At 44.9% G+C, this 26089-nt stretch overlaps 1 pseudogene; it reads left to right on the forward strand.

Annotated features, from left to right (window-relative positions):
* The first annotated feature begins 10522 nt into the window (after positions 1-10522).
* The window catches only part of LOC141148074 (intelectin-1-like), a 51972-nt pseudogene continuing 36405 nt past the window's right edge, over positions 10523-26089 (forward strand).

Consider the following 26089-nt stretch of genomic DNA (forward strand, 5'->3'; position numbering starts at 1 on the left):
TTTTTTATTATTTCATTCATCATTGATTTTATCATCCATTTTACATTCAATCCTTCACTTGGCTACCTTCTCAGGCTGGTCAGGCTGATGTGAGCTCCATCAGCCTGCCGCCATAATTCCCCCTTCAGACGGCCCCCCAGTGGCAGTTCTGACCTCAGCGCAGTGTCACCATGTCTCACTGATGAGACTTCACCTCTGTGGAGACACTTCCCAGCTGATCAGCGGTTTGTTCCACTTCTTCTGACGCTCCAGCGGCTCCCCAGTGCTGACGTCATCTCTCACTGACACGCAGCTCCGGCCAAACTGTTCTCCGCACGGCGGAGCTTCACATCTCTACACCGCGGCCATCTCACATCCATCCCAGCCTGTGAATCCACCTACATGGCGTCAACCTCTACACCGTATGAGGCAGCTCTGAGTTCATCTACCTGGCTGTGAGTTCTCTTGTCATACACCCATCACCTTGCCCATTGTCACCTGCTTTGAGCCAAAGTGTTTGCTTTCATACTTTACTCAGTGGTCTCTGCATACCTTCTTTGGATGGATCTTCTGTGTTAGCCTCCTGCTGTTCTATGCTTCTGTCCCCTCATTGATCTTAAATTGATCACTAATTACATTATCAAGAGGCTGTGGTTTTTAACATTTTTTTATTGTGTGGTTTTTTTACTACAATGCGTTTGCTTTTATAACAGAGCCTCTGAACCTGGTCTTTTTGCAGTTAACATTTTTATTTTAGACCATTGTTTATTATTGGCTCAATACTAGTTTATTAAAACAACCAAAAACTTTTATGCTTGTCGCATTTTGCTTCTCAACAATAGCCTGAGCGCTGGACAATTTATATGTCTTTTCCTATATTTGGACACAGGCACAATTTTAGTTTTTTCAGGTATTTACCAAAACATATTCAAGTTGTAGTTATATAATGGATATGGGCTGAAAGTGCACACTCTCAGGTTTAATTTGAGGGTATGCATATCCAAATCGGAGGAAAGGTTTAGGAATTACAGCTCTTAAAGGGATTGTAAACCCTTGTGTTTTTTCACCTTAATGCATCCTATGCATTAAGGTGAAAAAACTTCTGACACTGACCGGCCCCCCCAGCCCCCCCTTTTTACTTACCTGAGCCCGTTCGTTCCCTCGGCGGAGACGCGTTCACCCTCTCTGCCCAGGGTTCTCAGCTCTTGATTGGATAGATTAATAGCAGGGCAGCCATTGGCTCCCGCTGCTGTCAATCAAATCCAATGATGCGGGCACCGGGGGGCGGGGCCGAGTCCGGCATTCTGTGTCTATGCACGCAAATGCTGGACTCAGGAGCCCGCAAGGTAACTGCCAGGGAGAGCGCTGGGGGACTTCAAAAGATGAGGTTCGGGGCCACACTGAGCAAAACTAACTGCACAGTGGAGGTAAGTTTGATATGTTTGTTTTTAAAAAAAAAAATCAAAGGTTTACAATCACTTTAAGAATAGCCATCCCCCCTTTTTCAAGGGACCAAAAGTAATTGGACAATTGAATCAAAAGCTGTTTCATGGCCAGGTATGGGCTACTCCATCATTATTTCTTCATCAATTAAGCAGGTAAAAAGTCTGGTGTTGATTCTAAGTGTGGTATTTGCATTTGGAATCTATTGCTGTGAACCTACATCATGCGATCAAGGGAGCTGTTCATGCAAGTGAAACAGGCCATTGTAAGGCTTCAAAAACTAAACAAATCCATCAGAGAGATAGCAGCAACATTAGGCATGGTCAAATTAACAGTTTGATACATTCTGAGGAACTGGTGAGCTCAGCAACATAAAAAGGCCTGGATGTCCACAGAAGACAACAGTGGTGAATGATCGCAGGATCTTCTCTATGGTAAAGAAAAACCTATTCACAACATCCAGACAAGTGAAGGACACACTCCAGGAGGTTGGCGTATCATTGTCCAAGTCTACAATCGAGAGAATCTCAAAAATGCCTACAAAGTCCTAAATTCCCCCTCCCTTCTTTCATCGTACAATCAAGAGAAGACTTCACGAGAGCAAATACAGAGGGTTCACCACAAGGTGCAAAACATTCATAAGCCTGAAGAATAGAAAAGCCAGATTAGACTTTGCCAAAAAACATCTAAAAAAGCTTGTTCTGGAAAAGCATTCATTGAACGGATGAAACTAAGATTAATCTGTACCAGAATGACGGGAAGAAAAAAGTGTGGAGAGGGCTTGGAAAGCTCATAATCCAAAGCACACAACGTCATCTGTAAAACATGGTGGAGGCAGTGTGATGGAATGGGCATGCATTGCTTTCAGTGGCACTGGGTCATTGATGTCTATTGATGATGTGACAGAAGACAGAAGGAGGCGGATGAATTCTGTACTGTTTAGAGATATACTGTCAGCTCAGATTCAGCCAAATGCAGCAAAGTTGATTGGACGGCGCTTCACAGTACAGATTGACAATGATCCAAAACACACTGCAAAAGCAACCCAGGAGCTTTTGAAGGAAAACTAGTGGAATATTCTGCAATGGCCGAGTCAATCACCCGATCTCAACCCAATTGAACATGCATTTCACTTGCTGAAGGCAAAACTAAAGGCAGAAAGACCCACAAACAAAGAACAACTGAAGACAGCTGCAGGTAGAGCCTGGCAAAGCATCAGAAAGGAGAAGACCTAGTCTTTGGTAATGGCCATGGGTTCCAGACTTCAGGCAGTCATTGCCAGTAAAGAATTCTCAACAGAATATTAAAAATGAACATTTTATTTATGATTTATATTCATTTGTCCAATTACATTTGAGCCCCTGAAAATAGGAGGACTGTATATAAAAATGGTTGCAGTTTCTAAAATTTGTACTTGATATTTATGTTCAACCCCTTAAATTAAAGCTGAAAGTCTGCACTTCAAATTTATTTGGATTGGTTCATTTTCATTTTATTCTGGTGGCATACAGAGCCAAAAGTATGAAAATTGTGCCTGTGTCCAAATATATATGGACCGAACTTTATTTACTGAACTGATAGGTACTTTTAGTACCAAGTCTAAAGCAACACATCTGTCATCCCATACCTCAAATAATATAAATGAGCATGTTTTCTGTCCATTTGACAGGACTACAAAAGTTGTACGATATAAAAAAAATAATTTATTAATACAGTGCACGTAGCTTATAATTTGGTGGGTAATCTGAGGGTATGAGCATCCGGCAGGGTGCCAGCGGATTATATTGTAAGTAATGTTTTAGCTTGTCATGCAGGAGTCAACCTTCTGGTCTAGGAATGGCTCCCACTACCTCCAGGTGCAGGGGGTAGCGATGGGGACCAAGTTTTCCCAATCATATGCCAACCTGTACCTGGGGGAGTGGGAGTGATGGCTTTTTGCATCTGAATCCATGTCGCGATACCTCCGCCAAGTTGACATGTGGCGGAGGTATATCGACAATATTTTCATCTTATGGTCTGGCCCCAGTAATTTGCTGAGGGAGTGTATCCAGGAGTTGAACAATAACACATTTATCTTACAATTTACTTTTTCTTATGACATTCAACAGATTTCGTTTCTGGATCTAACCATCTATAAGGGACCAAATACCTTACTGGCCACAAATTTATATCGCAAACCTACGGCTACTAATGCCATATTGCATGCTTCAAGCAGTCATCCCAAACATGTCATCCAGGGAATTCCAACAGGGCAATACTGCAGAATTCGCAGAAATTGTACCAAATCCAAAACTTTTGAACAAGAAGTATATAATCTACAACGCTTCTTAAGCAGGGGATATAGTAAAAAAATAGTGTCAAAAAAGCTTATCATAGGGCTAAAAATAGCCCACGTGATCTCTTACTCTTTCAGGGAGAAAAAAATGACATCTCAAAATAAGACCAGATTAATTACGAAGTTCAATGCACAATCTCAGATATTAAAATAATTTGTCGACCCTAAACCCAGTATTACATACAAACTATATCAATCTATCAAAGATGTGGTGACATCCAGTCACTACAGAAGTGGAGGCTCTAATGACCCCTGTGTCAAACTCCCTTTAGGCACTTTCCCATGTGGGAATTGTGGCTATTGTCAATTCATAGCAGATAGATCCTCCCAAACTTTACCAAATGGGAGAAAAATTTCTGCTCAACATTTTGTCTCATGCCAGACAGTGGGCATTGTATAAGTCTTTTACCTGGATAAAACCAAACACAGGTTCTGGGAAAGTATATGTGACCATGTCAGTTACACCAAGGGGGACAACGGAGAGCCCCGTGGCTCCCCACTTCGCCCAATGTCACGGATACATATCGACTTTGACTAGTGTGCTTTTGGCCTCTCAACATACTCTTATTGAAAACATCTGCTGTTTTATTATTCGAGGTGAAATTTATGTCCAGTCCGCTTGCTCTCTTCCTCTCCTTCTGGTTGTCCCCCCTATATGCAGACCTTGCCTTATCCCCCATGTATTTTTGGTTCCCCATATCCCTTTTCCCTACCACCACTTCCATTTCCTCCCTCTCTAAGGGTTATAGTGGATATCTGTGTAGTATTTGGTATTCTTGCTTCTTTTGTATAAATAAACGATTATGTGATTTTATATGGTTTTGTTATATTGATTTATTACCCTTTGGGCATTTAAAAATCTCCATTTCCCATACCCCCCCCCCCCCTTCTTGGGAGAGGCATTGGTTAATCCCTTTTTCCTACTGGTCTAAGAAGCCCATCCTCTCTTCATGTACTTACACTGACAAAAAAGGTGTTTTCTGTTTATCTTGCACTGTAATCCAACTTGGGTTATATAGTGTATAAATGAGATACATATCTCCATTACCCAATAGAGATTACTTTTTATTTAAAAATCGCTTCTTTCTAGATATGTAGATTAAAAAAAAAAAAAAACACGCATTTTTGGTTTACCTACACCATTCACTTCTTATATTCCAGCAGTAATTTCCCTTTGAAATTACTTGTTCTAGTTCTGCCTTGTAGTCTTCCCTCCTACTGCCACAGAAGAAGACATTTCACTTCTTCTGCTGTGTCCTCTATAACGTATTAGAACATCCAACAGAGAAAGTAAGATCCTCTTGTAATGGCTGAAGCAAGTGGGCAAAACTTGGCACTCAATTACAAGAGTTCTAATATTGGGAGTTCCAAGGAGATAATAAAAGGTGCAGAGTGATTCAGCTTGCCAATATCTACTGAGAGCAAATTTATGATTTTTGGGTTCATTCAGCTCATTCATTCATGAACTATAATTATTCAGCTGTTCTCCCCTTTTCCTGTGTAAAAATACCACAAAATATATTAGGGGGTGCTAAAAAGTTTGCTTACAAAATTTGGTAAGATTAGAAACTGTAGTTGTATTCATATTCAATTAGGAAAAGGGAAAAAGCCATATGTAGCGCACCCCACGTAGAAGCCGCTGGTGAAACGGGATCCCCCACCCTGCACAGCCAGGCACACAGAATTTCTTCAGTATCCCAGAGTCAGAAAACAGTCCAGCACTTTGTTTTTTGTGTTTTATTGAGGGAATAAAACTTGGATAGGGAGTAGGGAAACTATGGGATGCTCACTTGGCTTCAGAAATTCTTCATGGACAACTCTTCCTATATACAGCTATATACACTCCTCTGCTTCCTCCATCACACTTGCTTGCAGAACTTCAACTGACACACTGATGGTTAATCTGACAACAGGACTAGGATAAAAAAGCAAAAGCCCTTTACAGGCAGGGACTCCGGACCTCTTGGTTGAGTAGCAAAAGTCATACCCAGCTTCCATCCCTGTGGCTACTAATCCCAGCACCACCTCTTCAGGCACTGCCAGCCCGCCTGGCTGCAGCTGCCTCTCTCACTAGCCCTCCTGACTAGTTTTCCATAGTAATCCCAGACTGACACCACAGTCCTCCCAAACTGCTCACTCACCAGCCCACCTGGCTGACTCCGCAGAACTCCTGGATGTGGTGACCTGCTCCTGCTGTCCTCTCCTTGCTCCCGTGCCTCCAGGAAGGATATCCTCCGTGAGTTGTAGAGAATCCCTCCAACACCTGAGCCACAGGCCCGAGATCACCCCCCCCAGACTAGGGGACACCCTCAGGGGCCACTGACAGCCTCCTCCAGCACCCCTTCACCATCTTTCACCTGACTGCCCCTGCAGGCATGACTCCTCAGTACTTATGAGGTGGCCTGCCCTCTGTCAGCCCATTTTGCTGGGGATTGGCTGGGGCCCTCATGAATACTCCAAGTAGCTCCTCCCAGACTCCACCCTCTACTTCTGGAAGCTTCCTCAAGGTTCCAGCAAGAGGGGGAGACACCAGAGATGCTGCTTTATGAGTCTCCCTGAGTCACTCAGCCCTGACCCAGATTCAACCATGGCTTGGCTAGCAGCCAAGCCAAATTTTCCTACACTAACAACTACAGTGGGGGCGGAAAGTATTCAGACCCACTTAAATTTTTCACTCTTTGTTATATTGCAGCCATTTGCTAAAATCATTTAAGTTCATTTTTTTTCCTCATTAATGTACACACAGCACCCCATATTGACAGAAAAACACAGAATTGTTGACATTTTTGCAGATTTATTAAAAAAGAAAAACTGAAATATCACATGGTCCTAAGTATTCAGACCCTTTGCTCAGTATTTAGTAGAAGCACCCTTTTGATCTAATACAGCCATGAGTCTTTTTGGGAAAGATGCAACAAGTTTTTCACACTTGGATTTGGGGGATCCTTTGCCATTCCTCCTTGCAGATCCTCTACAGTTCTGTCAGGTTGGATGGTAAACATTGGTGGACAACCATTTTTAGGTCTCTTCAGAGATGCTCAATTGGGTTTAAGTCAAGGCTCTGGCTGGGCCATTCAAGAACAGTCACAGAGTTGTTGTGAAGCCACTCCTTCGTTATTTTAGCTGTGTGCTTAGGGTCATTTTCTTGTTGGAAGGTAAACCTTCGGCCCAGTCTGAGGTCCTGAGCACTCTGGAGAAGGTTTTCGTCCAGGATATCCCTGTACTTGATCGCATTCATCTTTCCCTCAATTGCAACCAGTCGTCCTGTCCCTGCAGCTGAAAAACACCCCCACAGCATGATGCTGCCACCACCATGCTTCACTGTTGGGACTGTATTGGACAGATGAGCAGTGCCTGGTTTTCTCCACACATGCGGCTTAGAATTAAGGCCAAAAAGTTCTATCTTGGTCTCATCAGACCAGAGAATCTTATTTCTCACCATCTTGGAGTCCTTCAGGTGTTTTTTAGCAAACTCCAAGCGGGCTTTCATGTGTCTTGCACTGAGGAGAGGCTTCCGTCGGGCCACTCTGCCATAAAGCCCTGACTGGTAGAGGGCTGCAGTGATGGTTGACTTTCTACATCTCTCCCCCATCTCCCGGCTGCATCTCTGGAGCTCAGCCACAGTGATCTTTGGGTTCTTCTTTACCTCTCTCATCAAGGCTCTTCTCCCCCGATAGCTCAGTTTGGCAGGACGGCCAGCTCTAGGAAGGGTTCTGGTCATCCCAAACGTCTTCCATTTAAGGATTATGGAGGCCACTGTGCTCTTAGGAACCTTAAGTGCAGCAGAAATTTTTTTGTAACCTTGGCCAGATCTGTGCCTTGCCACAATTCTGTCTCTGAGCTCTTCAGGCAGTTCCTTTTACCTCATGATTCTCATTTGCTCTGACATGCACTGTGAGCTGTAAGGTCTTATATAGACAGGTGTGTGGCTTTCCTAATCAAGTCCGATCAGTATAATCAAACACAGCTGGACTCAAATGAAGGTATAGGACCATCTCAAGGATGATCAGACGAAATGGACAGCACCTGAGTTAAATATATGAGTGTCACAGCAAAGGGTCTGTGTCACGAGAGAGAAGTCGCCTCCGTTCGCCGGGCTGTGGGGCGCATGCACAGTGGGCTGTTGTTGAGACGTGCACCCGTTTGCGGCCTGATGGTGCGGCGCGCACGGGTGCATGGCGGTCCACGTTTGCGCGCCGTCGCCCGTGCGGGTGCCCGGTAGCGCGTCACGCTGACGCGCTCACCGGGAGGCTACTTCAGACGACACCAGCACCCAGTCAGGTTGCTGGTTTGTCGTCAGCTGTACCCTGCTCTGTGTTTGTTCCTGGTTCCTGATTCTCTGATACTTGATCCCTGCTTGTTAAACAACCACTCTCCTTGTCTGCCGGATACCCTGACCTCTGCTTGTTAAACGACCACTCTCCTTGTCTGCCGGATACCCTGATCTCTGCCTGTTTAAACGACCACTCTCCTTGTCTGCCGGATACCCTGATCTCTGCCTGTTTATAAGACCACTCTCTCCGCTGGCCTGATACCCCCTGATCTCTGCTGTCCGAAGGACTTCCCTATTTGCCTGTTTAATACCCCTTGACCTCTGTTTCCTGTACTATTAGGTACACCGGTCCTGCACGGTTCCACCAGGAGGCTTCCCACAACCCAAGTGAACCTGAGCCTTCTTGCAGCAACTACCGGAGACCCGTGCCTCCGCGTGCTTTCGATCCCCTGTACCACCCTCGGGGGTTCGGGTGCGCGTGGTCGTAAGGGCGAGCCACTCTCGGCATCTCGGCCTCGGTGAGTATTGACGTGACAGTACAAACCAGCCAGATGTCCGAGGCCGACAGAGTGCGCTCCCCCTTGGAGATCCTATGCCAACAGGTCTCCACCCTGGCAAACTCTGTGCAGAGGCTACAGGAGGGATACACACAAATTGATAGCCGTCTCCAGCAACTGACAGGTCCACTCCCTTCTGCCGCCGCGGCTCCCGCACCTAGCAATGAAGGCCCGCTTCCTCAGGCTGCTGCCAGTCCTACGGTCGTAATGGCACTTCCGGAACCTAGGGTCCCCACACCGGAACGGTTCTCAGGGGACCGTAAAAAATTTAGAGCTTTTAAGAATGCATGCACACTCTACTTTGCTCTGCAACCCCGAACCTTCGCATCAGAAGTGGTCAAGGTGGGATTTGCGATTTCTCTGTTGTCAGAAGAACCTCAGGCTTGGGCCCACGGCTTGATGGAATCAGGGAGTCAGGTGCTTAATACTATCGACACGTTCTTCGAAAGTATGTTGCAGCTTTATGATGACCCACAATGCGTGGCTACGGCCGAAGCTATCCTGCACCACCTAGCTCAGGGAAGGAGACCAATTGAGGATTACACGGTGGAATTCCGTAAATGGGCGGCCGACACTAACTGGAATGAGCCAGCTTTACGCTATCAGTACCGCCAAGGCCTGTCGGAGCTCCTCAAGGATGAGTTGGCCAGGATGGAGACCCCCGCATCTTTGGAGGAGTTAATTCAGGCAGCCACCAAACTAGATAGACGCTTGCGGGAACGTCGGTCAGAACGATTCCAAAACCCCCGCCCTGCGTGGACGGCTTCAAGACTCCAACCTATTCCAATATCATCACCTATAACAGCTGGGTCTACTACTCTTCCCGACTCCGAACCTATGCAGCTTGGTTTGGTACGGCCACCACTAACCTCAGAAGAGAGACAAGGTAGACGGCAGTCCAACTTGTGTCTCTATTGCGGGGGAGCCGGTCACTTCCTGCGCAACTGCCCGATAAGGCCTAGTAAGTTCTTTCAGCCAAAATCAATGACTTACCAAGATAACAATACCCCTAAATGTTACGTCATGTTGTTTATCTCATTACAGCTACCGGAAGGGGAGTCCCGCCTGCCGGCGATCATTGATTCGGGTGCATGTAGCTGCTTTATGGACGCTGCCCTGGCCCGGAACCTGCATGTGCCCTTACAAACCAAAGCTCAACATCTACAGGTTCACTTGGCTGATGGGTCTCTTCCCAGCTCAGGTCCAATCACCCAAGAGACTCGACCCATTCTAGTGACTACTGATTCTGGGCACCAAGAGCTCCTACGCCTGGACCTTATTCATTCTCATATGTTCCCAGTCATTTTAGGCCTACCCTGGCTACAGGCTCATGATCCTTTGATTCAATGGAGTTCTAAGGTGGTCTCATTTCGTTCTTCTTACTGTTCTCAACACTGCCGTCCTTTGAAGCCCAAGATCTGTGCTACAATTTCAGCTCCTTCAGTTAACCTCCAACATGTTCCTCAGGAGTATCATGAGTTCCAGGAGGTCTTCAGCAAACAAATGGCCGATTGCCTCCCGCCACATCGACCGTATGACTGCCCAATCGATTTACTGCCAGGGTCAGAGATTCCATTTGGTCGCATATTTCCTCTTTCAGAAACGGAGCTGGAGGCTCTCAAACAATATATTGACGAGAATCTGGAAAAGGGGTTCATCTGTCCCTCATCCTCACCTGCCGGAGCGGGTATATTCTTTGTCGGGATGAAGGACGGTTCCCTTAGACCCTGTGTGGATTACCGGCAGTTAAATAACATCACTATCAAGAATCGGTACCCATTACCGCTCATCCCAGAATTGTTCCAACGTTTCCGGTCAGCCAGAGTCTTTTCCAAATTAGATCTCCGGGGGGCATACAACCTTATCAGAATTAGGGCCGGAGACGAATGGAAGACGGCCTTCAGGTCCAGGTTCGGGCATTTTGAATACTTGGTGATGCCATTCGGGCTTTGTAATGCTCCGGCCACTTTTCAACACCTGGTGAACGACATTTTCCGCAAATACCTAGATGATTTCCTTGTGGTCTACTTGGATGATATCCTTATTTTCTCTTCTACACTTGAACTTCACAGGGGTCACATCAGGACAGTTCTGGCCATTCTGAAACAACACAAACTCTACCTAAAAATGGAGAAGTGTGAGTTTGAAAAATCAGTCGTGCAATTCTTGGGGTTCATCATTTCGGCAAATGGGGTGGAGATGGATCCCCAAAAGATACAGGCTATCCAAGAGTGGCCAGCTCCATCTGACAAAAAGGGAGTCCAACGATTTATAGGATTCGCTAACTTTTACCGGAAATTCATCGTTGGATTCTCCACTATAGTGGCACCCATCACTCAACTAACCCGCCGGCATGGCTCATTCCAGTGGTCCCAAGCAGCACAGGGAGCTTTCGTGAAACTAAAGGATCTGTTCAGTTCCGCTCCCATTCTCCGGCATCCTGATCCTTCTCAACCGTTCGTATTAGAAGTGGACGCATCAGAAATAGCCACAGGAGCAATCCTTTCTCAAAGACAAGGACCCAAAGCCATCTTACACCCAGTTGCATTTGCTTCCCGAAGACTCAGTGCAGCAGAATTAAATTACGATGTAGGTGACAGGGAGCTGCTGGCCATAAAATTTGCCCTGGAGGAATGGAGGTATTTACTTGAGGGGGCACTCCATCCAGTGATGATCTTCACAGATCACAAGAACCTTGAATACCTCCGAACAGCAAAATGACTCAAACCCAGACAAGCTCGTTGGGCCTTATTCTTTTCGCGCTTCAATTTCCACATTTCTTATAGACCTGGTGTAAAGAATGGGAAGGCAGACGCCCTTTCCCGGATGTTCTCAGCAGACCTCCAGACTTCTGAACCAAGCACGATTCTTGCGCCTCAAAATTTCCTCGGGTTGGCACAGACAGACTTAGTGTCCTCCATCAAGATTTCGTCCAATACATGTACAGACCCAGAGGTACAGTCTCTGAAGAAAGATGGAGGTCTCTTTTGGATCCGGGGTAAAATTTTTGTACCTCAACGAACTCGGTTAACAACCCTCAAAATGTGCCACGACCACAAGTTGGCTGGCCACTTCAGGGTTAGGAAAACAGCTGACCTGATCTCTCGCTCCTTCTGGTGGCCGGGTTGGAGACGGGATTGCAGGGAGTATGTGGCCTCTTGTCCCCCGTGTCAACGGAACAAGGGCCAAAACACCAGATCCTGGGGTTTACTTAAACCACTACCTATTCCAGAACGACCGTGGTCCGACGTATCTGTAGATTTCATCGTGGATCTGCCGGCCTCAGAAGGCTACACTACTATTTTTGTTGTGGTCGACCGTCTATCTAAGATGGCCCACTTTTTGCCCATGGAAGGTACCCCTTCTGCAGTAGAGACAGCCAATATCTTCCTGAAAGAGGTCATAAGACTTCACGGTGTACCAAGGAGTATAGTGTCTGACAGAGGCGTGCAATTCACGTCCAAATTCTGGAAGGAACTCTGTAAAGCCTTGGATATTAAAGTGTGCCTCTCGTCAGCCTACCACCCTCAGAGCAACGGCCAAATGGAGAGAACAAATCAAACCTTAGAGCAATACCTCCGTTGCTTCTGTTCGGGATCCCAGGATGATTGGGCAAAACTTCTTCCATATGCAGAGTTCGCGTATAATAACTCAATTCACGCGGCTACCAACCAAACACCTTTCTGGGCCAACTGCGGATTTCATCCCACTTTTCTGACTAATGACATTCCCGAAATAGCAGTCCCTGCAGTGCATGACAGAATAACATCCTTGCAGACTAACTTCCAGAAAATCCAAAACATGTTACAAAAGGCTCAAAAGGCCTACAAGGAGCAGTATGACCGAGGTAGGAAGGAAAACCCAACATTTAATATAGGGGAAGAAGTTTGGTTGTCCACCTCTAACCTCAAGCTACAGTTGCCATCCCGAAAATTGGGACCTAAATTCATTGGCCCTTTTCCTATCAAAAGGATCATCAATCCTGTGGCCATGGAACTAGCTCTGCCTAAAACGTACAAGATCCATCCTGTCTTCCACGTATCTCTGTTGAAGCCTGTTGTGTCCAGTCCTTTTCCAGAAAGAGGAGAGGTTCCTCCCCCACCAATCAGGGTGGATGGGGAGAACGAGTTCGAGGTGGAGGCTATCCTGGGTTGTAGAAAGAAGAGCAGGCAGCTACAGTACCTGATCCAATGGAAAGGATACCCACCTGAGGACAATTCTTGGGAGCCCGCAAGGAATCTACATGCTCCTCGCTTAATTCAAACCTTTCATCGAGACCATCCGGAGTTGATGTCTAGCTTGGGCGTCCAGTGTCCGCCCTTAGGAGGGGGGTACTGTCACGAGAGACAAGTCGCCTCCGTTCGCCGGGCTGCGGGGCGCATGCTCAGTGGGCTGTTGTTGAGACGTGCACCCGTTCACGGCCTGATGGTGCGGCGCGCGCGGGTGCACGGCGGTCCACGTGTGCGTGCCGTCGCCCGTGCGGGTGCCCGGTAGCGCATCACGCTGACGCGCTCACCGGGAGGCTACTTCAGACGACACCAGCACCCAGTCGGTTGCTGGTTTGTCGTCAGCTGTACCCTGCTCTGTGTTTGTTCCTGGTTCCTGATTCTCTGATACTTGATCCCTGCTTGTTAAACGACCACTCTCCTTGTCTGCCGGATACCCTGACCTCTGCTTGTTAAACGACCACTCTCCTTGTCTGTCGGATACCCTGATCTCTGCCTGTTTAAACGACCACTCTCCTTGTCTGCCGGATACCCTGATCTCTGCCTGTTTAAACGACCACTCTCCTTGTCTGCCGGATACCCTGATCTCTGCCTGTTTATAAGACCACTCTCTCCGCTGGCCTGATACCCCCTGATCTCTGCTGTCCGAAGGACTTCCCTATTTGCCTGTTTAATACCCCTTGACCTCTGTTTCCTGTACTATTAGGTACACCGGTCCTGCACGGTTCCGCCAGGAGGCTTCCCACAACCCAAGTGAACCTGAGCCTTCTTGCAGCAACTACCAGAGACCCGTGCCTCCGCGTGCTTCCGATCCCCTGTACCACCCTCGGGGGTTCGGGTGCGCGTGGTCGTAAGGGCGAGCCACTCTCGGCATCTCGGCCTCGGTGAGTATTGACGTGACAGTCTGAATACTTAGGACCATGTGATATTTCAGTTTTTATTTTTTAATAAATCTGCAAAAATGTCAACAATTCTGTGTTTTTCTGTCAATATGGGGTGCTGTGTGTACATTAATGAGGAAAAAAATCAACTGAATTGATTTTAGCAAATGGCTGCAATATAACAAAGAGTAAAAAATTTAAGGGGGTCTGAATACTTTCCGTCCCCACTGTATGTATACTACCACCTAGCTAGAGGGTGCTACACATATATGTGTCTAGTATTCTCCTGCATATAAACACAAGTCCATTGTTGGTAACTATTGTATAGTTTGGGGCCAATAGTAATAGTAATAATTTGTACAATGCAAAAAATGTACAGTATTGTGTAAGGGCTCATGCATACTGCAGCTCAAAAAAGCTACTCCTCAGGCGTTTGAACTTTTTTGAGCTTTCATTTTTCCCTGCCCGGAAACTCCCCTCCATGTTAGCCAATGTGTCCATGCACACTATAGGCTGCCACGAACTGAGCCCGAAGTTTGCACCCCTCCTTCCTCAGCAGAATTCTGAGACACTTCACAGGTTCCAGAAGACTGCGGTCCATTCACAAAGCGCAACACACTAGGAAAACGGCAGTGAAGCCGAAAGGCTTCACTGCCGGTTTCTCTTAGTCAAGAAGAAGGTGCCAGCACCTGATAGCCGATTGAAGAATCGGTTCGGGTGAGGACACCACTGGATGCCTGGACAGGTAAGGAGCCTGGAGCTCCTCTTTAATGGTGCAGTTTTCCGATGTGTATATATATATATATATATATATATATATATATATATATATATATATATATATATATATATATATATATATATATATATATATATATATATATATATATATATATATATATATATATATATAGAGTGTAATTAGGAATGTCCTTACATCAGCAGTTATGCAGTTATGCAACCATTGTTTCTTGATCATCATGTTAATGAACAGAAGGAATTTGGTGTTCATTTACAAGTTGTGTCATTCTGGAAATATCAGACAGACATAATAGGGCTTCCAGTAAGCAAGCAACATCAGCAGGTAAGAAATAAACTCATTCTCTCTTTTTTCTTCTTTCAAATGATATTTTTTGTTAAAATGTCTTTGCTTCTATCCCAGGATCTTTAGATTAAGCTGTGGAGTTTTGGGTATAACAGATTTTGGTTCATGAAAACTTTGACCCGATATTGATATTCTTAGTGTTATATCTGCCAATTAAGTTTTTTTTATTTTCAATAAGTTTGTTTTGGGGGTTAATTTAGGTTATGTTTATTGGATATTCTTCGGGGTAAAGAGAAGCTTACATTTGGGGGTACATTAAAGTGGAGTTCCACCCAAAAGTGGAACTTCTGCTTATACGCTTCCTCCCCCCTCCGGTGCCACATTTGCTACCTTTCACGGTGGAAGGGGGGAACGGGTACCTGTTTTTGACAAGTCGCCTTTCCCACTTCTGGAGACGGGGCCGCGGCCCGTTCTCCCAGAATTTCGGACCCCCTCCTTCTTCCCCCGCTTGCGCAATAGGAGACCAGCTGTAAAGTCGAAAGGCTTCACTACCAGGTTCCCTTACCAGGAATGGCAGCGGCAGCACCCGCGATTCGATCTGAAGATCGGCTGGGGTGCCGACATTGCGGGCTCCCTGGACAGGTAAGTGCCCTAATATTAAAAGTCAACAGCTACAGTATTTGTAGCTGCTGACTTTTAATCTTTTTCACCCAGGCTGAACTTCCTCTTTAAGAATATGGAATATCTTTTGTAAGGTTAGGTTATGAGTATGTTTAAAGCAGTAGCGGCCGCTCATAAGGGGCGCAGGGGCGCCGCCCCCCTAATCCATGTGCCCGGCCCCTAATCTCCATGCAGGGCGCTAGACGCATGGATTTCAATGGGGGTTTTTTTCTTTATGAAACACATGATTAGAGCCTGAAGCTCTAATTGGCTTCAAATAGGGTGAGCTCAGAATGCAGAGCAGTGCGCCCCTATCCCACCCAGTAGTGTGACATTAGCGAATTAATATTCGCTTATGTCTTCCTGCTTCTCCTCCCAGCCAATCAGGAAGCGGGTCCTGAGACCCGATTTGCCGAGAGTCCTAAGACCTGATTGGCCGGGAGTCCTAAGACCCAATTGGACTCAGGAGGAGATGCAGGGGGGAAGCCGCCAAAGCTGTGACCTGGAAGGGGTAAGTGTGGGGCGGGCGGGCGGGCGGGCGGACGGACGGACAAGCGTGTGGTCAGTCAAACAACGGGGTTTGTTTGCCGCCCCCCCCCCCCCCCCAAAAAAAAATTGAGCACCAGCTGCCACTAGTTTAACAGGCCAGTAGGTCTGTTATTTTCAACAGAGCAAATTGTTTTGCAAAAGTAGCAGTTAGAGTTTTAGACAAATTAACACTGGCAGGGGTGCTTACAATGGTAATTTAATTTATATAAAACATTTATCCCAAAAGGAAAAAAAAACTGTTGCTGTAACTGCCTAAAAAGTGTTAGCTGGAGTTCAGATTTAATTTGTTAGTCAAGTCCATCTAAATCTACTAGTTTGTCTAACGTTACCTTCTCCCCTGATTAACAATGATCCTCTCCAAAGAACGCTCTATTGATTCTCCAATCAAAGTGGAGACATCCCAAGATAGGAAATGTATTATTGGCCAGATCATCAGGTAAAATAAAGGAAAACAAGCCTAGAAAAAAACAAATACAGCCATCATATTATAAAAAGATTTGATCTTCATCTACTAGATACAGTATTTTCCTTCAAAAATCCCATTTATCTGGAGGAAGGGGATCTCCCCTTTCTCCTTCTTTTTATAATATATATTGATTAGGGATTGGAAAATCTATCTGAAGTATCCCCTGGCATAGTCCAACCATCTTCTTTAATTAAATACAGCCATCATGTTTAACCTCTTCAGCTCCGAAAATGTTTACCCCACCTTCATGACCAGGCCATTTTTTGCGATACGGCACTGCGTTACTTCACCTGGAAATTGCGCAGCCATGCAACGCTGTACTCAAATACATTGTGTGTCCTTTTTTCACCTAAATAGAGCTTTTTTTTGGTGGTATATCACTTCTGTGTTTTTTTTTTTTTTTTGCGCTATAAACAAAAAAAAACAACAATTTACTTTCTGCCATAAAACATACCCAATAAAAAATGTAAAAAAAAAAAATCTAATTTCTTCATAAATTTAGGCCAATATGTATTTTGCTACATATTTTTGGTAAAAAAAATCCTAGTAAGCATATATTGATTGTTTGCACAAAAGTTATAGCGTCTATGAGATAGATTTGTGGAATTTCTATTTATTTATTTTTACTAGTAATGGCGACGATCGGTGACTTATAGCGGGACTGCGAAATTGCGGCAGACAAATTGGACACCTAACTAATACTTTTGACACTTTTTGGGGACCAGTGACACTAATACATTGATCAGTGCTAAAAAAAATATGCACTGTTACTGTACTAATGACACTGGCAGGGAAGGGCTTAACATCAGGGGCGATCAAAGGGTTAAATGTTTTCCTGAGGAGTACTTGCTAACTGTTTGGGGGGTGCTTGTACTGTGGGAAGGCAGAGATCCGTGTTCCTGCTTAGCAGAAAGACAAGATAACTGCCTTCACTTGTCACAGAACAGCAAACTGCCTTGTTTACATAGGCAGATCACCATTCTGCCTGTGCCTTGAACGATTGGCGGGTCCTGGCGGACATCGCGTCCGTCAGATCCACTGATTGGACACAGTGGGAGCGGGTCGCTGGCAGCTGGCGTGGCCGCCCCAGACCCAGAAGTGCAAAATCACGTAACTGTACTTGATTCTACGCAGAGGAGTCGCCGCCCTGCAGTAAATGTAATTCCAAATAGCACATTAGAATCATGAGAAGGATATTTAAGATCATACATGTAAGAAACCACAAAGTTTCATCTAACATGTGGTAGCCCAGCATTGTATCCAATACAAGTGTAAACGAGGGGAGACCCCCTCTCAAAAAATTTGTAGTAGTGTGGACATAATGGGGCAATCGTCACATTGACCGATGAGGGGGAAGAAGCATGGATAGATATGAAGAGCAAGAGGAAGGAAAGAATAAAAAAAGAAAAAAAAGGGGAAGGAAGGAAAAAGAGGGATGCAAACATGGATCCAGGAAGTAGCCAAACACTCAAGCCCCACCTGATATTAAGGATGTAAATTAAGAAGAATAGTGAAAATGGGACCATACTGACCACGTGAGGCGGTATGCCTCTGTTCTGTCTTTTTCCCAGAATATCGTGTGCTCCAGATGGTCAATTCTGTCCATTTTACAAGCCCATCCAGCCAGCGACGGTGGTTCGGTTTGTCGCCAATGTCTGGCTATTACAAATCAAACAGCAGTAAGGAAATTATTTGTTTATAGGAACATGGCAGCATAGACCGCACAGTAATTTGGGGCCAGTTGAGGCATCAATCCCCCACAAGCCTGTCATATAGTTTCAGTATATCGTCCCAAAAGGGGGTGATCCGCAGGCAAGTGCCCAAAATTTGGGTCATAATGCCAGGGGCCTGCAAACATTATTTTTGTTTTTTTAATACAGCTTTAAGGTTAAGGGGTATCGTCAAGTTAAAGTGGTTGCAAACCCTCACATAGACCCAGTTAAGTGAATAGCCTTAGGCAATAGACAGAGATTAAACAAACCCTCCTACATAAGTTTTACTTGTTTATCTGCAGTCTTCTCTTGTCTACACCCCTTCAAAAGTGCAGATTTGTGATAAAATCATTATGCATCTGTGAGAAGTACAGAGGAGTGGGTGGAGAACTGCAATTACAGCTCTTATACACTGTGTGAGAGCTGATTGGAGGAAAGGGACACACCCCTCCACATAGGCAGAGGAACAAGGGATCATGCAGAGTTGTATTCTGAATAGACAAGCTGTGTGCATATCTCCCTCCCCGACACAAATTTTATCACACATGTTGGGAAAACTGCTCAGAAGTGACTCAAGCTGATAACAGAAGAACAAAGCAACAGAGAGAAACAACACTCAGGGCTTTGGAGAGAGATAAGTAAACACTGCAGATTATATGTGCTTAGTTCAAAGTTCTGTGATTGACTGTGGTTTACAACCACTTTAAGGGCTAGGTTTAGTGGTACCATAAGATTAAGCATTGCCTTTTGAGAGGTTAGGCTAAAGTTAAATTTACATTTTTCATGTTAAGTTCCATTGAAACATTTTTTTTTTATTTTGAATATAGTTAGGAAAAGTTAGTACTCTATGTTTTTACTGTTGTTTGTGTATCAACTGGAGGCAACTACTCTCAGACAAGGGGCAAGGGAAAAATGTATTTTTTGTGTGTTATAAATTATGTTTTGATGTTATACTTTGAATTTTTGGATCTGCTCACTTACGTTTTTTGGTGCTTATATTTCCTGGCCCCAAAGTGATTATGCCAAAAACAACTTTACCTATTTCACCATGGTGAAAAATAATGTGTCAACTACAGATTTCTATAATAATGGAGAGGAAAATGAAATAAGGACATGCCCATCGCTATGCAATGGGCTCTACATTTAATTGCAAATCATTAAGCTTCATTCTCACAGGCGCCTACATCCGTAGATCATGGATGGGCCATGTGAGCCGCCAGGTGCTGCATGCAATGAGCCCATTCATATCTATGGGAAAGGAGCAACTGAACAGACAGAGCTGCTCATCCCAATTTTACAGCCATGCAGGCCACAGCCTGAGTAGAAAAGCCTGTCCCCTGACTGCATCCTGTAGAGAAGGACCCTTGTCCTCTGTAAGACGTGGTCTCTATGCAGAGATCTGGCACACCCCTGAGTCAGATCTATAGCTCTGCAATCAGCAAAGTTCATACTCCTTTCTGATTGTAGAGACCTAGCTCTAACTTTGCAAAAGGCATGTTGGAATGCTGCAGAGAAACCACTGCTTCCGGAGGACTACGAGCCTTCTCTACAGCATGCAAGCAGGGGACAGGCTTTTCAATTTGGGCTGTAGCAGCTTTCTAAAGAAAATGAACTGTAACACTTTGCACACTTTTTTCTTTGATGCACTTGGAAAACATTTAATTGAGCTTTAACCACTTGCCGACCGGGCCATTGCCAAAAGACGGCAACAGCGCGGTCGGCTAGTTCTGGATGGACGTCCATGGATGTCATTCCAGAATGTTGCTCCCTGGGCGCTTACCCAGGAACATCCGTGACCGACGGGTCCAGAGGACCCGGCGCATCACAGATCACGGTAAATAGCCACTGATCGCGGCCGTTTACCACGTGATCGTTCCGTCAAATGATCACTTGTAAACAAACCGGCGTCACATCATGACGCCGGTTCCTCCCTCCCCTCTGTGTACCGATTGGTACAGTGCGAGGGGAGAGGGGGAGAGATGGCAGCAGCACTGTGGGCTGGATGTTTAGTGCCCACAGCGCTGCTCAATGTCAATAATCTTCAATACTCTGCAATACTGCAATACTCTGCAACATTGTGCAATACACTGCCAATACTGCAATACTCTGCAACATTGTGCAATACTCTGCCAATACTCGCCAATACTCGCCAATACTCTGCCAATACTCGCCAATACTCTGCCAATACTCGCCAGTACTCTGCAATAAATTTTAACAGAAACAAAGAATTTTTTTTTTTTTTTTAATCGAATTTTCAGTCTTTCTTGATTTATAGCGCAAAAAATAAAAAACCCAGCGGTGATTAAATACCACCAAAAGAAAGCTCTATTTGTGTGAAAAAAGGACAAAAATTTCATATGGGTACAGTGTTGCATGACTGAGTAATTGTCATTCAAAGTGTGAGAGCACCGAAAGCTGAAAATTGGTCTGGTTAGGAAGGGGGTTTAAGTGCCCAGTGGGCAAGTGGTTAAGGAAATGTAAACATTCCTCATCCCGAGCATTTCATGTAACAAACCTCAAAACTGGCTCTATGCATGTATCCATGTAATATATGTGTATGTATTTAAAGCATTTTATTTGTTATAGTTCATTTATAGTTACAGCACTGCCAGATGAAAGATGTTGCTGCACATTGTGGTTTTGTTTGGACTGCTATTTACTGAGGGAAAGTCTTCTGTTTGTGGTAAGTAAATATTAAAGCCATTTAACCAGAATACAAATACTATAACTGGAATCCAATTTCCATGCATTGAGACGTGTTGCGGTGCGCTGAATTCGGCGGACCAATCAGCTGTAATGCACCCTAATGCATGAAAAAATAGGTAATGCTGCATTTTTTGCTACACAAAGCACCACAACACACATTGTGATAGTGTGAACATGCCCTACACTGTAATTAATAACCAGGTTTTTCCTTTCGTTGAAGATAAAGTGTAAAAGTGTTAAAAAAAAAAAAAAAGTCAGGTTTTTATTGCTGTCACTGCTCTAGGTGACCACTGTTACCAAGTAAGAGACAATGTAAACTTTTACAACTGCACAACAGAAGGTGAGGGGAAATTTTCAATTTATGACATTTGTCTGGGGACAACTGTCTACAAGGGGATTTTTCTTCACTTTGGTGAGATGACCTCTTACATCCTGTTGTATGTCCAGCATAGAAAGTGAAGGTAAATCTCTCACATGGGACACAGACAGCAAAATAAATAAACCTGACAGGTGTTTTAACTATTTTCCATTTTAAGCAGGGGTCTCCAAACTTTCTAAACAAAGGGCCAGTTTACTGTCCTGAAGACTTTAGGTTGCTGGACTGTGGCCATTGGGGTAGAAAAGGTCCTGATGTCAGTGGGAAAAAATTAATTGGAAGTAAATTTTCATATTTCAGTGGAAGTAATTGCACCCCATCATTGGTGTCAGTGGGAGAAATTATGTCCCATCATTGATGTCATTAGGAGGAATAGCACCCCACCATTGATGTCATTGGACCCCATTGTTGGTGTCATTGGGAGGAATTGTGCCCCCTTTATTGGTGTCAGTGGGAGGAACTATGTCCCATCATTGATGTCATTAGGAGGAATAGCACCCCACCATTGATGTCATTGGACCCCATTGTTGGTGTCATTGGGAGGAATTGTGCCCCCTTTATTGGTGTCAGTGGGGGGAATTATGCCCTTATGTTGGTATCAGTGTATTGACATAATGCTCCAAGGGCCAGATAAACGCAAGCAAATGGTCATTTGGAGACCACTGACTTAAAAGAGAATCCGGTTTTTCACATAATCATACTTACCTAGGAGGGTGCAGCATTGGTCCAATGCTGCATCTGTCCCCCGGTGCCTCTACACTGAGAACCGAGCGATCAAACACTGGGGCTGTGGGGTTGATAACTTATCTCCAGGCTGAGCTGCACAAACACCTTCTTCACACAGTTGTTTACATGCAGCCAGCGGATTCTTGCAGCTGGAATGAAGTGGCCAAGTGAATAGCATTGGCTGCTCAGCCTATTTAACCACTTAAGGTCTGCCCTAGAATAGTTTTACTGCCACAGTATATATAGGCAGTATACCTACGTGATTCAACTGTTTAGGATCTGAATACAGACAGCGGAAGCCGATCACCAGGCGCACAGTACCCAATGTCCTCCGGTACCCGCCAATCATTAAGCAGGAAGACAGAACGGTGGTCTGCCTATGTAAACAAGGCAGATCGCCATTTTGACAGGAGGGAAGGGATGAAATTCCATCTCTTCCCCTAGTAAAAACACCTCACACAGTATAGTAAAACATTGGCTAGGCACACAGGTAACCCTTTGATCTCCCCCTTCCCAGTCAGTGTCATTAGTACAGTGACAGTGCATATTTTTTAGCACTGATCGCTGTATTAGTGTCACTGGTCCCCAAAAAGTGTCAGTTGGTGTCAGAATGTCTGCTGCAATATCACAGTCCCGCTATAAGTCACTGATCGCCACCATTACTAGTAAAAAAATAAAAATACATACAAATATCCCATAGTTTGTAGATGCTATAACTTTTGCGCAAACCAATCAATATACGCTTATTGGGATTTTTACCAAAAATATGCAGCAGAATACATATTGGCCTAAATTTATGAAGAAATTTGATTTTTTGATTTTTTTTATTGGATAGGTTTTATAGCAGAAATGAAAAAATATACATATATATATTTTTTTCATAATTGTCGGTCTTTTTTTGTTTATAGCGCAAAAAATAAAAAACGCAGAGGTGATCAAATACCACCAAAAGAAAAATCTATTTGTGGGAAAAAAAAGGACATACATTTTATTTGGGTACAGCGCTGCATGACCGTGCAATTATCAGTTAAACTAACGCAATGCTGTATCGCAAAATATAGCCTGGTCATGAAGGGGGGTAAATCTCCCGGAGGTTAAGTGGTTAAAATATTGACAGCCTGACAGCAGCCACCCTCGTTCGTATAGCTGCACACGGAGTGGATAGCTGTGGTTTATGGATGGATGTCCAAGCCTGCACTCAGTTCAGACATCCTTCCCTAAAGCCCCTTTCACACTGGGGCAGTTTGCAGGCGTTATTGCGCTAAAAATAGCGCCTGCAAACCGACCTAAAACTGCCGCTGCTGTTTCTCTAGTATGAAAGCCCGAGGGCTTTCCCACTGAAGCGGTGTGCTGGCAGGAGAGAAAAAAAACTCCTGCAAATAGCATCTTTGGAGCGGTGAAGGAGCAGTGAAGGAGCGGTGTATTCACCGCTCCTAAACCGCTCCTGCCCATTGAAATCAATGGGGCAGCGCGGCAATACCGCGGCTATACAGCCGCTGCAACGGCGCTATGCGAGTGGTTTTAGCCCTTTTACGGCCGCCAGCGTGGGTTAAAACCAAACTGCTAGCGGCTGAATAACGCTGCTAAAATGATGGTAAAGCGGCGCTAAAAATAGCGTTGTTTTACCGCTGATGCCCCCACCGCCCCAGTGTGAAAGGGGCCTAACTGCAGCTAACTGCACTGTGTGCAGCCACATGCAAACAGCGGAGGTCACTGTCAGCCTATAATTCTTTTAAAATGGCTCAGCGGCCACTACTGTTTGCTTTCCTCATTTGTTGATTCTTGCCCCTGGAATCACCTGGCTACATGTAAACGGCCTTATAAAAGGCCTCTTTCACACTGACAATCCGTTCAGGTCCGCCTGTCAGTTTTTTAGGCGGACCTGAACGGACCCTCCATAGACCTCTATGGAGCTTTGGATGTCAGCAGTGACATGTCCGCTGACATCCGACCCGCTCCGATCCGAAAAAGTGTAACAGAGGAAAAACCTACTTTTCCATCCGTTTTCGGATCGGATCGGGTGACGTCGGACTCTACGGTCCGTTGTCATCCAATCCCCCATAGGGGAGAGCGGCACTCTGACAGGTTCGTTGCTGCACAGTGTGCAGAGACAGACCTGTCATCTTCCTGCTTTGCGGGAATCGGAGGAGCGATCCCCGCTGAGCAAGCGGATGTTCACGGGGCGGATCATCATGGATCCGTCCCGTGTGAAAGAGCCCAAAGAAGCATTAGGATGATCTGACAGGGACACACCCCTCCTGCCCTCTCTTTCATCAAGAAACATTGTTTCACTGATTACACCCAAAGTTGGTAACCCTCACAGTGTCGGAAGTTCAGCAGCAGGAAGAGGACAGGGTAGCCCTTCAGTGAAGTTGTCTATAGAATCCAACAGCCTGCATATCACGGGACATCCTTCATTGCAATTAATATAACTAAAGCTGTAGAGAAGAAATATTTTTAACTAAACTTCAGCTGCACTACCAGAGCCACTTTTTCTGTTTTTTGCACACATATTAAAATGCACATTTTAGGTCTGAAGATTACAAACATTAAATATTTTCTGAAAGCAAGAACCCTGGCGAATAAAATGGTGGTAGTTGTAATTTTGTATGTCATGATATTAACACACATGTTTATCAAACACAAATTTTCAGTAAAAAGTACACTAAAGTTAATTTTAGTTTGCACAAACACAATATATTACATAATTTTTGGTACAATTTAATAGATATCAAGCATGTCAAGTCTTATGTAGTGCTTACCCCCCAGGAATCGCTTGGTATAATGGGTTCTCTGTTCTGCCACGACTCATTGTACTCTAGTACACAGAAAATAGGCCACAAGCAACTTGATGGTAGATAAATGTATTATGGCAAGGCAAGAAAAACGCAATGCGCAAACCAATATTTATGTAAAAAAATATATTAGAGAATGTTTTCCTAAATAACATGAGTACTAGCTTCAAATATGACAATTAACTTAGACCACAGTAATGCTAACCCACATTAGTTGATATACACAGTGCTAAGGAAGAATAGCATAACCATAAAAAGTGTAAACATCAAAAAGAAAAGTCCCAATGTAACTCTGAGCAATGACCAACCAAAAAAGGATCCCAAAACGCATTTTGAAATTTTACCTCTAACATTGGGTAGGTGTACATGAGAAGGTTACCCTTGGGGATGGCGGTAAATGTACCTGGCTTCTTTTTTTCTACTTTTAAGCCAGCTAACGTTTGGACCCATCAGTACAGTGGTGCATGTGTTGCTGTCTCTTTAAATTGTAGGCAGTGGATGATTGTTGGGCTGCTAAGGAAGGGCAGTCACTACTGGCATTAACTGCAGACAGTAATGGGACAAGCACAGTCGATTCTGCTCCCCAATCTGGACACACAGAGAATCCTGTCCTGAATGCTTGGTGGTCTGCTGTGATCAGGGACCCAACCCTTGGCGGCTCAGTCCTCAGCAAATCTGGTCCTCAGTGACTTCTTTCTGGTCTCTGCACCACAGCACAGGTCTCTCCAGGTCCAGTCCATAGTGGCTCTGTCTTTGGTCTCTGCTCCCCAGTGCAGGTCTCTCCAGTTCTGGAGTAGGCACAGGCAGGTACAGCTGCAGGTCCCCACACACAAGACCTTCAAGAACCCAGGAAAAGTCAGCTCACTCCTCCTTGTTTTTAACAATTATGTTTTGTTTAATAAATATATATTTTTGTATTACAACTGTGTAAGTTTATACTGTACTATGAAAGTCCATATTTCCTCCCCAATTGCCAATTTTTCTATCCAATGTTAGGACAAAGGTACTTTATCCATTTTTTATTTAGTAGCATTCCATATTTTCTGCTCTCTCCTCCTGCTTTGCATGGCTCTCCTCCTGGCTCCTGGTATCCCCTCTGCAGAATGGCGCTTCCCTGGACTACAATTCCCATGTTCCATTGCAGCGCAATCATCAGTTCCTCTTGCAGCTCACAGGCTGCTGCCAGAAAGAGGGGGGAGGGTGAACTGGGGAATCCACACACATCCCGCAGTTAAGGTGGGGGGTGAAGGAGGAGAGCAGGGACAGAGAACACAGCCTGCTCCTCAAGCTGGTGAGCTGCACCCGGCTACACTTAAAATTGTGTGCGCCTGTGAAATGGTGGCAAACTTCAGTACCCAAA

This window comes from Aquarana catesbeiana, linkage group LG06 (assembly GCF_042186555.1).
Source record: "Aquarana catesbeiana isolate 2022-GZ linkage group LG06, ASM4218655v1, whole genome shotgun sequence".
Classification (NCBI taxonomy): Eukaryota; Metazoa; Chordata; class Amphibia; order Anura; family Ranidae; genus Aquarana; species Aquarana catesbeiana.